This window comes from Nilaparvata lugens, chromosome 12, assembly GCF_014356525.2.
Source record: "Nilaparvata lugens isolate BPH chromosome 12, ASM1435652v1, whole genome shotgun sequence".
Lineage (NCBI taxonomy): Eukaryota > Metazoa > Arthropoda > Insecta > Hemiptera > Delphacidae > Nilaparvata > Nilaparvata lugens.
Genome location: NC_052515.1, coordinates 21,046,417 through 21,059,366, shown reverse-complemented (window position 1 = coordinate 21,059,366; position 12,950 = coordinate 21,046,417). Strand labels below are relative to the sequence as shown.

Here is a 12,950-nt window from a genome sequence, read left to right as displayed (position 1 = left end):
TCTCTTCTGGTGCTATACTGGTCCTTTATTAGGTCCTATACTGTTTTTCAGGGCTTTGCAATAAATTTATGAAAAACAAAGCTGAGCATGTTATGAATGAAGTATTTAAAAATGCATTAATGCATAGAAACCATTTAGCACCGTCACCGTGGGACATCCAAATGTATTTACCATAGCACAGGCTGGAAGTCCGTACAGGTCTTGGGAGACCTGCGTAGCACTCAACGTGCTAATTAAAACGGCTCATTCTCATCCATTAATACTTAAAACTATTTAAACACGAATTGAATTCATCAAATTATTCCATCCCTTATACATGAGTTAAAATTGCCAACCCCTTTTGCATTTATGAATGTTTTTATTGGAATGAATATGCGCTATTTCATCATGCTTACTTTTGAAGAAATTCTATAAAGCTGTGATGATGAGCCTTTTTTAGCTGGAGATGATGTTCACATGAATTCTAGGCTTGTGTGTGGGTAATTGGAGAATTAATGTTACTGTTACTGAATTAATGAATGAAAGAGATTAAATTCTCTCCTACAGTGTTCTGACCTATCGGAAAGTGATTTTGAAGTCCCTATATAGTCGTCCTATCTTACTTTATTCGTATGCAATTTTTCTATAATGAGCAACCAGGATAATAGCAGTCAATTCATACTACGTTGACGTAAATTTACTATGATTAATGAACTATGACGTGTAGTAACATCAAAATTCCATTGAAAACTATTTCCGTTGACCTTCTCACGAGAAAGATTCATTCATAAACGCAACAATGAATGAAACTCAGCCTCAGGGGAGCAATGAAGCAATTCTCACGGGGAGGTAGTATTCGGGAAACTGCTATGGGCTATTGCTTACTCTATTTTAGGACACTCAGTTATTAGTTGTTGATAAATTTTGAATTAATCATGAACTATTTTAATTAGATCCGAGTGATTTCCTGTAATTAACGTGAGGTGTCTTGTGATGATTATTATATTTTCCAATTTTCGGAGAAATAATTTAGTACTTCAATAACACATTTAAAGTAGATTTGCAAGAAAAACTTCTGGTGACTGGACTGTAGTATTGTGCAATGGTATCAGTTTTTGGATCATTTGTCAGTTGTAGATGAATTCTGAGGGAGGAAACCGTAATTCAAGTAAGAGTTAGACAATAATTTTCCAATATCATTATAATAATTATATTATGCTAAACATAATAATGACTAACACTGTAAACATTTAAAGGTGCGTATAGATAATAATTATTATATGCGCCACGAACATGAACAATTCTTTTTTAATCAGCTGACTACATCTGTATTTTCACAGAAACGGAAAGATACGATTATAAAAAGCTTGGCATCAGCTGATTAAAAGTGAATTGCTCATGTTCGTGGCGCGTAAATCTATACGGACCTTTACTGAGATACATTCCATGTAGCTATCAAAAACTGTGTTTTAAAAATATACAACAGGTTCAAATAATTGTATTTCGATAGAGGTAGGGTTACTAAAAGTGAAAAATACGTGGAAATATATCTATGGGGGATTATATCGCGGCTTTTCGTCATAACTCAAACATACTGCTTCGGGTTACAATTTTGGGGTTCGAATATTGTTAATTGTTGGCGAATTTGGATGAAGGGAGCGACACTTTACGCTATGAGTTTAGACTAGTGTTATTCATTTATTATCAATACCTCGATGTATACAGAAATTTGAATATGTTTATTGAATTCTGTTGAAAATTCCAAGTAAATAGTAATTAATATTTGATGCTTCTCTCTCAGAGAATACAGATAATACTGTCTTCCAGAGAAGTTCACCCTTCCTATGTTAATGCTAGTAGGCTATCTATCTTTTTCACTCAGTGTAGGCTGCTCATTTTTTCTGGTGAATGTGGGAATTAACTCTACTTCAACTGTTGTTAGTCAATAATTGAATGTAGTACAAAAATGTATTGCATTTACAAAAGTATTTTCTCGAATTAGTTTCAAACTGATTTCCAAAGACTTTTTTAGTTCTAATTGTTTTTTTCAAATGTGTAAACTAGTTTGATATTTGAAAAATGGTTAAATAATCTTTGATACGGTATAGAAAGAAATCTGAACAACTCATTGCTTGGTTATTACAGTGAGTAGTTGAAATAATAGCTACTGAATACTAATTCACTTAATCATTCCTCAAATACATATATTATAAATTGTTACTTTATCACTTTGTAACTATTGTTACTTTTATTCAATAATTTATTTTGTACTTTTTCAGATCTTACTGAAGAATTGCTCATGTTCGTGGCGCGTAAATCTATACGGACCTTTACTGAGATACATTCCATGTAGCTATCAAAAACTGTGTTTTAAAAATATACAACAGGTTCAAATAATTGTATTTCGATAGAGGTAGGGTTACTAAAAGTGAAAAATACGTGGAAATATATCTATGGGGGATTATATCGCGGCTTTTCGTCATAACTCAAACATACTGCTTCGGGTTACAATTTTGGGGTTCGAATATTGTTAATTGTTGGCGAATTTGGATGAAGGGAGCGACACTTTACGCTATGAGTTTAGACTAGTGTTATTCATTTATTATCAATACCTCGATGTATACAGAAATTTGAATATGTTTATTGAATTCTGTTGAAAATTCCAAGTAAATAGTAATTAATATTTGATGCTTCTCTCTGAGAGAATACAGATAATACTGTCTTCCAGAGAAGTTCACCCTTCCTATGTTAATGCTTGTAGGCTATCTATCTTTTTCACTCAGTGTAGGCTGCTCATTTTTTCTTCTGAATGTGGGAATTAACTCTCTACTTCAACTGTTAGTCAATAATTCAATGTAGTACAAATATGTATTGCATTTACAAAAGTATTATCTCGAATTAGTTTCAACCTGATTTCTAAAGACTTTTTTAGTTCAAATTAGTTTTTTCAAATGTGTAAATTAGTTTGATATTTGAATGGTTAAATAATCTCTGATACGGTACCTATAGGAAGAAATCTTAACAACTCATTGCTTGGTTATTACAGTGAGTAGTTGAAATAATAGCTACTGAATACTAATTTACTTAATCATTCCTCAAATACATATATTATAAATTGTTACTTTATCACTTTGTAACTATTGTTACTTTTATTCAATAATTTATTTTGTACTTTTTCAGATCTCACTGAAGAATCACCAATGAAGTATGTCTGACGTTCCTGATGAGAACTAAATGACATTTGGAATAAAATGTGAGTTTAAATAAAATTTACACTCAATTCATAACTTAGCTTTTGCTTTCATTTTCACTAGTTTACTTGACAATGCTATTTTCACTATAATATATTGGCCTAGTTTGATTTCATTAATACAGTATCTGAATATTATATTGATATAATATACGAGTATTTATGTAACCGATGGTTTTCTGGGTAGTTTCACGTTAGTCAGTTCAATTTCCAGCTGAGCTTTAGTGCTAAGAGTTTGTGTTTCTTCAATGGTTCCAAATTTTCTTAAATAACTCAACATTATTTGTTTCAAGTGGTAATTGAGTGGAATATTTCTAATCAATTTATTAATGCAAGCCATCTAAATTTAAAATTTATAGTTTTCATGTTTATTTTGGACTAGAATGTTGTGAAAATTGTACATGTGAAATTCTAACCTCATCTTGGACTGTGTCACCTACAAATTTGGAAGAAAAATAGCACAAGGACTACCTTATTATTTTATCTACCAATGTTATTACATTAGTCTCATTTGTGTTGAAATAAATGAAAAATGAAAAAATAAAACAAAAATACAAAAAAATGATGGGAACTGAAAATGTCAAATGGTAACATATTGATTGTTCAGAAGGAGGAATTATCAATTAAAAATGTTGAAATATAAAAATATGATAATTATAAATAAATGCAGACCTAATTAGATACTAGAATTTATTGATAGAACTAGAATGGATAGAAAAAAAACACAGTAAATTGGTAATGGAAGAAGACAGAATCACCGTACAGTCTTCTAGACTTCTTAACTTCATGGCTTGAAAAAGTTGATGTTACAAAATCAAAACAAATAAGAGTACCTACAAACTCATGTAGTGGATAGAAATTTAGTGGGAGGAGGACAGAAATTACTTTAGTAGTTTTTTTTCTGGACAAAACCAGAAGCTGACTGAGCTTTACAATGATAATTGTTGAGGAGATTGAAATTCCAAGACATAAAAAACTATTCACAAGAATAAGCTCCCAGAATTCCAATGTAGAGATTAACTTGACTGGCATCCCATTCAATCAATGCTGACACAATGCTCACTAAAGAATTAATGTAGGTAAGTGAAATTCTCTCGAATACAACAATTGTAATCAGCTTGAAAATAATAATTAATACAGGGCAAACAATATCTACCGCACAACTAGATATTTATTGAAAGAAAGAAACACACAGAATCTTGAACCCCAAATCAGAACCTAATCTGAGCAAGATAAGACCACAAGCAGGAAATCCTGAATAGTGTTCAGTATTCCACAGTGGATCGATTCTCAGTGATGTTTTACGTGTAAATGATATATGGTGCTACATCTTACAAGAAAAGTTATAGCTCTATTGTTGATCGCAAAGTCCGTGAAAAATACCGTGTTATGTAAGTCCAACTACGCTACAAAATACCTATCACGTACAATAATAAGTAGTATTTCAAATATTACCTCAATTACCTATAATTTCAAACAAATGAATGTGTTAATTTGAATTTCATTGTTAATCTCAATAGCTTTTGATTTCCATCAAATAAACTATTGTTTCTCATTATGTGTAATAATAAGTATTGAATTACCTCTCAAATACATCATATAATGCATAGATATCATCCCATTATATATGATGAGAAACAATACATGATCTGTCTCATTGTCTCTGTTTTCATTAATATTTTGCCAATCAGTATTTCAGAGATTAATTGCTTCTGATACAATAATTGATCAATTAAGCAATATCAGCTTAAATTGAGGATTTGAAACTGGCAAAATGAGACTAACTCCAGGATAGAGTATTTAGGATAGTATAACAAAGGATAGAATTAAAATTAGGATATCAGGATAGATTTTACAGATAATATAATATGAAGGCTATCTATTTGATTTCAGAAATCAGCATTTCCACTTTTCAGTTCTCATTGGATCTAGATAGATTTAAAGCATTGGGTATGAAAGGTTGATATTTTGGTACGTTTATGATTATATGTAGCCTATATACATATGATTATATGTATATTATGATAGGTAATCCTATCATATATTTATTATACGTTTATAAGAAATACTTACTCCTTTTTATAGAAATACTAAAGAACAAACAGTTTTTCCTTAATGATACGTTATGATTATAATAAATTTATTTATTTCTTGCTTTGAATTTTTTCTTCCAACTCAACTTTCCTATTTGAAGTGAGTTTATGCTGTAATTAATGTAAACTCCTCATAATTATAATGTTATTCAGCTCAACTCAGGATATATAATTATTCTTCAATCATTATCTATTGGTCATTCTCTTCATTATAACATTTAATAGATTTATATTTATAATGAGTCAACCTGCATGTTACTGACGTCATGCAATATGACTTATGACATTGTCTAGAAAAGTTCCAAATCAATCTTAAATACTATTTACGTTGGGGATATAAATACTGAATGATTGATAGGCTACATCAACACGTCACAGGCTACAAGACACATTACTTTCAAAATAAGAACCAATAATTATTAATACCGTACTGTATTTTAGTATACTATAGTATATAGTATAGTATCATATACCGTACTAAGATTCCCGCTGAATTTTGCCATACTTCTCAACAGTAATATTGATTATAACTATAGTGATATTAAACTCAATCTGTCAGTATTGGTTGAATGGGAAGCATTGATGTTATTTATAAGGAATGCTGACAAATTCCATGGAAACTCACCATTTCAGTTCCAATATAGACCTGACACCAACGCAGTTTAGCCTATTATCAAAATATAAAAATATTTGACAAGCAATAACTGACTATCAACTCTAATTTCACTTCAATTCTGAGCACAACTAATTTCTGTGAATTCCACCGGAATAATTATAATAAGCGTTTTATTTCAACAATTTGACATCCAATTAAAATATTTCAGTACCTATTCTTTGTAGGATAGCTTCTAATTATTGTTTCTATGACGTGAGAAGTACCGGTAATTAATAAATTCCGAACTGCTTTAAATTTAAAAACGAACAGGATGCTTTGAATGACTACTCATCGAACGATTAGCTAGCTATCTTCAAGCTATTTCCTTTATAATTTCTCAATATGAAAAACATATTCCAAAGAATAAAGAAATGTATAATTTTTCATAATCTACATACAGTAATCCACTACTAGAATGAAATGAAAATATCATCCAGTAACCTTTAATACTTTGGTTAAATAATATTTTTAAATAAAAACGCTTCACTTATTTGGGCCACTTTATTCAAATTAATAAAAACAATATAAAACTTGTAGTACCCTTTTATTAAAACATTTTAAAAGCTTTAGCCTACATGTACTACAAGTTTTATATTGTTTTTATTTATTTTTAATAAATTGTTTGTTAAAATAATTTTAACAATAATTTTTATAATAGTAGTATGCCTATTTTTATAGTAAAGAAAGACTAAGTACTGTACTACCAATTCCTTTCTCTTCTTACATTTTCTTAAGCTAATTGCGAAACTTAAGCCAATTATATTGTTAATAAAATTATTCTCATAATACTCACTATTTTTAAATGTAATATCTATTCTTCATATCGAATTCAATTTATTTCCAATGAATTCCATTTCCGATTCTCCATTTTCAATAAATACCGTAAACTATCAACTCATAAGATCATATTATAATCACCTCAAAAACTTATTCATATATTTGAGGGAAGAATAAGTGGGACTCATTACCAGTAATAGAATTACTATAAAAATAGTGAATGAAAATCATATAATTTTTTCAGTAATTTTACAGAAACCCGAATATTATCACTCAATTTAGAAAGTTTCTCTAGTTGCGATGGTCTTCAAACTGTCAGCATCCCTTATAAATAACATCAACGCTTCCCATTCAATTAATGCTGACAGTTAGAAGTGAATCTTTTCCCATATTGCAAAGTGAAGATCTCCAAGGTGATCTACTCTGCCCTGCAGAGAATTACTTGAGACCTAATTCTATTACAACAAATAATTGTGACAAGTTGCAAAACTTTTCACCTGTTCCTATTATAAATCATATTGACATCACAACCGAAATGGAGAGTAAAGATTTGCTGGAAAATGTTGTGATTGAAATTTTTATGCGCAAATTTCATTGGCATTATCAGTATTTTTGACATTCACACATAATGTGAGATTCATAGATTCAACTTATATTGAGATAAGATCTTGGAAATTTGACCCAGATATAGTAATAGGAGTAAAATAGATCTTATAGCAAAATATTCCTGGAAGAAAAATTCAGTGGGAGAATAGGTTCACTTAATATGATGTCCATATTATACTATATACTATGTATATTATACTTCTTATTAGTTTTATAGAATAAATCAAACCTACAGTTTAAATTCCTTGACTATTATACTTGGATATTTGTTGTTATTAACGCATTTTTTTCTTTTTTTCTCTGCTTTAATCAATTTTCTTTCCACAGTGGCACATGTTCCCTTAACCTGTTTCTATACTCAATAATTGTATTCTTTTTATAACTTATTATCTTCATTCTGTATTTATTACTTATACTTAAATTACTTTTAATTAACTATGCTTTCCTCATTTTTTTCTTATGTATTTGTAAATTGCATGTAGGCTACTGTATCTCTTTTTTATTAACTAGCTTAATACGATTGTAAATTGTAGTGAAGACTGTTTTGGGCTTGATTCCTGTAGTTTTCTTTGTTCTGTAATAAATAAATTAAAATTATATCATTAAACATTATTTATAGACTTGTCACCCTGAAAAAATCGTCAAATTTCATCCTGAAATCTGAACTTGTGTTCTAAAACCACCTTCAAGTTCAGATGTGTTTTCCTCATCCTCAAACTCTTCTAACCGGAAGAATAAGTCAGTATTATTCTCTGATTTTTCCTCCTTATTCAGGAAATATATAGTATCTCACACTCTTTTACAGTTTATTAACATAAACAAGGAAAATAGGCATAGTGATCCGATTGATTCTTATCGAGCTGTTTGAGGAATATTTTAAATAATGTCAACCATAGTCAGTAAATACTCCAGGAAAAGTAGAGGTTTGTTAAAATAATTTTAAATGGTCATAAAATAGTTATTGGGTACTGAATTGAATGTCTGTAATACATGCAGTATCTTTGACAGGTACTTCGCATAAAATTAGAAGTCTATTATCAAAGTGTTATAAAGATCAACAGTTTCCCAAACCGTAGTTCAGCAAGGTAAGATTTTGTGTCAAATACAAATTGCGTTTTGTTTGGACTTTAGATCATTATAAGAAATATTGTTAGTGGATAGAAGCCAGTAGTTTCATTCAGTGAGATTGATTCACTTGGAACTACCAGCATTGGGTCAATAGGAAATAGGGTGTTAGTAGCCAATTTTAATTTCAAGATGAACTAGATTTCGAAGGGAATATTGGAGGATCATGAATAACTCATTCCAGAGGCCTACAGTTTACTATAACTGTATTTATTTATGTACTATTTCTTCATAAATAATTCGTTCAGAGTCCTACAGTTTCCCATAACTGTATCTATTTAAGTACCATTTCCTTATAACCTGTGGAAAACATCACTCCGGCTGTCAACAAATAATGAGGAAAAGAATTGAAAAATATGGAAGACGCAGTTCCATATAAAAATAGCATCTCAAAAATTGATGGACTAATACGAGAATAATGAGTTTGATTTACTCACAAAATAATTGGAGAACCTAAAACATAGTGTGCAAAAGGATAGATACCATTTTAGTATTTAACAAATTCACAAACGTTTTTGATTTAAGTTTAGTGTTGAAGTAGGACATGGAATATTGGTCAAATAGGCCTACATTATATATGTATTTCATTATTAGATGACAAAGTTTTTGTGCATTTATAAAAAATTAAGTGGACTGAATTATATTTTTGAAACATATCACAGAAATTGAAAGCTTGCAAACGAAAAATTGGGAGTGAACCTGATAAGGCTAAAACTATTGAAAACTGGAATGGTTTTGGTCGATTCAAGCGATATATGATTAATCAAAGATTACAGGTTCTCTAAATGGAAGCTCCTCTGAATTCGCCATTTGAACTTTGTGTCACCCTTGATTCTATTAAACGAGGTTTCTAGATTTTAAAAACTCAATTGAAATATAGAATAGAATAGAATAATGATTTATTTACAAAAATTGAATACAAGCATAAAATTATCAAACAAAATCACAAGCTTGGCTTTTAAGCCGTCAGCTGAAGAAGGAGTTTTATACAGTAATACTGTAATATTTCAGCATTGTATTCGCTTAAACTAACAATAGTAGTAACTTAAAATTCAGTAACTTCGAATATTTCAACAATGAAACTTCATAAATTGGAAATATATCAAAGAAAGTAGAGTAAATAGGCATGCAACAAAGACACGATAAAAATGACAAAACCTGAACTCTGAAACTATCAGTATACCAAATAAAAATGTATGCCTCACAACTTTTTCTAACTTATGTACATCTTATAGTAATAAATTGTAACTTAATAATTGAAGTTATTTATCAAAAACCATCAATTGAAATATAATTTTTTATGAGTTTTTAGAGATATTGGTCCATTTATCAAAATGGGGGAGAGAAACAGTTTTGGGATTATCCTGTTGATTATGATATTTAATTTGTTTTCATGTTACAGAGTGTGAAAAGATGAAATTCTTCTTCTAGAAAGCGTCCAAAATCCATCAAAAATTAAGTTCAAATACTCAGGTACCTCCAAACCTGGAAGGTTACCACCAGCCCCAGAGTTTTACATGGAAGTTCCGGTAAGTAGCAAAAAACAAATTTATAAAATCAAATAACACGCATATAAAATCACTAATTGCACTAAATTAATAGAAGGAATATGAAAATCTTACTTATTGTGGCAAATGAAGCCAATCTTGCCAATTTAAAAAGTAAAAAAATATGATCAAATTTGAAATTTGATTGAAAGAATCCCAACACGTTTTAGATAATATCATTTTAAATATTTAAATGAATCAGATATTGAGATAGTTGCATATTGATGATTAATTATTATGGTGATACAGCTCTTCTTTAAACATGTAAAATACAGTCATACATTTAAAATATTTAAGCACCTTAAACTTATTTACTCAATTACAATTTCCAATGAGCCTCATCATGTTTCAACAAATCTGGAAAAATGGATGAACAGCAGATATTTAATCAAGTCTTCAGAGGATTCAATATCATTTTTTTCGACTATAGGTTACTTCAATTGATTATTTTATTTACAGCATTATTTCTTCTATAATTTTATTTGCTTCAATTATGTGTACAGTAAGTTTTGCCAGTATGATTCTATAACTGATATTTTGAAATAAAAGCTATCAGATATTAGAGTCTTTAGAGTTTAGATGTATCGACTCTGTAGTTACAATTTGAAAGATAAATTCTTTACTTGAAGACATTTCATTGCAGCCTGTCATCCCAACAAAACAGAATTCATAAGCCTCATCTTCAATCATAGTTAACACTGAGTTATCTTTATCTAAGAATGGAAACTAATAAAATTTGCTAGTTTTATTTTGAAAGATGACAGCAGAGTTAGCTTTCATTCTTTTAGAGTCACATTAGGTGAGTCCAAGGACACCCTTTCATCTTAGTAACAACTCCAATATTGCAAAGCCCCTATTTATAGATGCATTCATCGAAATTAAAAGAAAATTCAATCGATCAGTTAATAGATGTTCTGAATCATAAGAAATTTATTGTTTTCATCTGAATTTTAAGACAGTTCATTAGCCTACTCCATTGTAAAAAATATTCCACTATTATATTATGAAGAATCATAATTATTGTAAGAAACAAGAAAATAATTATTGATTTGAATGATATCTAGTAAATCGAGTACCTTATCAAAACTGGGCACCTTCCGCACCTATTGATAATGGCACACATCATATAGGCTACCTCCCCCTCTGGAGCCACCACTGGTAGGCCTACTCTTAACTCATTCAATTTTTTATTATTTTGTAGAAATGAGTATTCAAAATATGTATGATGTATAGGTACTACTATACAGAGCAATATTTATATAAGCATTTATTTCATAAAATATTTATTGTGAAATAGAAAATCCAGTTTTTTTAGAATAGTCTAATTGATCATTTCAATAATTGATTGGATATTTTATTAGAGTTGGATTTGATTTTCATTTCAAATTGCCGGTTTATTGTGTATTTGCTAGGTACCCTTATTACTCACTAAAAATTCATATTAAACTTAAGAACCTTTCAGACTTTTAAAAATGCAAAGTATAGCCTAAGTGGGTGCAGCAGTAAACGAATGCAGTTGAGGTATAACTCCTACCATTATCTATGCAAGATTTTCACATAGATAATTATTGTATGAATCAGGAATATTTTATGCAGGAAATAACCATTTCATACCAGCATTTTTCCTTGTATTATTTTTTTCTGCCGAAATCACTTCCTTGTTCTATACGTTAAAAAATTAACTAGCTCGAATTTATTTTTAAGACTAAAATTGATGTGATTTATTATAATGATGGTTCGAATCTATAATTAAATTTGACACAATTCATATCAAAATGGTCTATTAAGCTGCAAGTTAGAGTTAGTTATCTATTTAAATTATCTTCATTTCATTATAGTTGAACCATTCTATCCTATTAATGCTATAGAATATAATTATTACCATTCCTGTAGCGATGTTCATATGATATAATACACATATTTTGATTTTATTTCAAGCTCTTCAATCTACCTTTAATCTCTAATAAATTATAGTTCACTTCTTTTATATGCAACTTTGTAACAACCAGTTTCTCATTTAAATAATATGGAATAGAATGTTCTACATAAAAATAATGTGCTTGGCATGTAAATATATACTGAGAAAATCCCAGTTTAAAAATTTCTTACAACCAATGATCGAGCATGTTTTTATTATCAAATAACACCTTCCAACAGACACGTGGAGTAGTACAATAATTTTTCTTTCCCTCTTCTTCTTTTTTTTACTCTTCTCCTCCTTCTTCTCGTACTTTCAAGGTCAACTGGATTATTTCCCAGCCAGTCGGGAAATCATTCTAGCCAATTGCATTCATTGCATTGATTGCAGACAGGAAGACTGTTGTTATGTGGACCGTGTATGTGCAACTTTTTTCAAATTCTTCCGAGACGGACTTTGATCAAATTGAGCACATGATGAATGTAGATAAGGTCTAAAAACGAATCGTTTCTGAGAAACAGAAAATTGTTGTAATGTTGCGTAAGGCTTCCGAAAATACCTTAGTTGATCTACTTGAGTAAATAAGTGGACCAATTTTATTGGATCTTTAAAGAAGATAAAATAAAAAAATTACCTGCCAAAAATATACCTGTTATCTTGAGGATGAAAAAAGGTTGATAGATTGAATAACTTTCTTAGAACCAATTTCAGCACGTCTATTGCTATCATTTTGAAAACTTCTATAGACCTATCACATAAATCTAAAGTTTTCAATTTATTATTCAACTTACTGAGTAGGCTACCTACTGTAGTTGAATTAGATTTGTCTATGGATGGATGGAATAGTTGTGTTTTATCTATTATCATTTATTTCTACCCATTGTTACACTACACTAATTTTAAGTATCGATAATATGACTGGTGACACAGAATCCCAAATTCTAGTCACAAGGTTTATTTCTAAATTAATACTGAAAGTACAAAATGCTAAATAAGCGAA

At 29.7% G+C, this 12,950-nt stretch overlaps 1 long non-coding RNA gene across 1 annotated transcript; it reads left to right on the top strand.

The window, feature by feature from the left end:
• Positions 1-783: 783 nt before the first annotated feature.
• LOC120353858 lies at positions 784-11,895 on the top strand. The gene is made up of 3 exons (XR_005572651.1): positions 784-1,147; positions 3,160-3,232; positions 9,888-11,895. It is a non-coding gene; the product is annotated as an uncharacterized LOC120353858 (long non-coding RNA).
• The last annotated feature ends 1,055 nt before the right edge of the window (positions 11,896-12,950 follow it).